This window comes from Cyprinodon variegatus, unplaced genomic scaffold, assembly GCF_000732505.1.
Source record: "Cyprinodon variegatus isolate N-32 unplaced genomic scaffold, C_variegatus-1.0 Scaffold621, whole genome shotgun sequence".
Lineage (NCBI taxonomy): Eukaryota > Metazoa > Chordata > Actinopteri > Cyprinodontiformes > Cyprinodontidae > Cyprinodon > Cyprinodon variegatus.
The window spans coordinates 508,507-509,563 of NW_015151074.1; positions in this window are offsets into that span (position 1 = coordinate 508,507).

Here is a 1,057-nt window from a genome sequence, read left to right on the forward strand (position 1 = left end):
TTTCCTCTTAGTATCCTTACATCAACTTATGCAAGGAGTAAAACTTGATTCTATGTTTGTGAATCTATATTTGCACTGAGAAAGTGTGTTTGCTCACCCTTAATGTCAGGAAGTTGCTTACCTCACTCATGCAAAGCATTGTGGGTAGAAGGAGTCAGGTGACTGTTGAGGCAGAGCAATACTTAAAGTTATTTCAGCTGCTGAACAATAATCTGTAGAGTTTCTTACACAAACCCACCAGTTCCACATCATTTAATATTTGGTAACCAATGACGTCCTGTCAGATGATCATACCCGGTCAGACCAGCATACCCAGAGTTATTACCCGTTTATCCTTTTAGTTTACCCTTTAGTTTTGTAAAAAAAAATACACTTGAAACCACCTCAACTGGCGTGTATCCCTTTGGTCATGGCCAAAAAAACCAATTCAATTTTTGGTGTTTTTTGAAGCGTATGGCAATCTCACCTTAAATTGTTGTTTTATTTGTACATGACTAAAGGGTTACACACCTGTTGAGGTAGTTTAAAGTCTACTTTTTGTACAAAAATAAAGGAATAAATGCAAATCCAAAGTATGAAGATGAGAATGTGTGGGACTACTCACATTTTGAACAAACCAATCAAGCCTAAGATAGCATTAAAGACTGCATTTAAGCTATCACCTTCAATGTTGGCATGAATGTTAAAATTTGACACCTTTTTAGGCAGTTTAAAGTCTATTTTTGGTACAAAACTAAAGGGATAAACGCAAATCTGATGTTTTGCACATGTGGCTTGACTCTGGGTATGCTGGTCTGACAGGGTATGTTCATCTGACAGAACACCGGCCAGAAAAAGCTGAAACCAGAAGTAGAGTGGAGGAAAAATAGATACGGTGGCTGACGTAAACACTAATTCATAGATTTGCCCCTCCCCTAACTTAAATGGAAAATTATCTATCTGTATATCCTAAACAATTCTTGTTTTTCAGCTTATGATTCATGTGCAAACGTTGTTGTTATGAACAGCAGACCAACCTGTCTTCTGTTTAATAACCGCAGGCGTCCATTAAAACAGT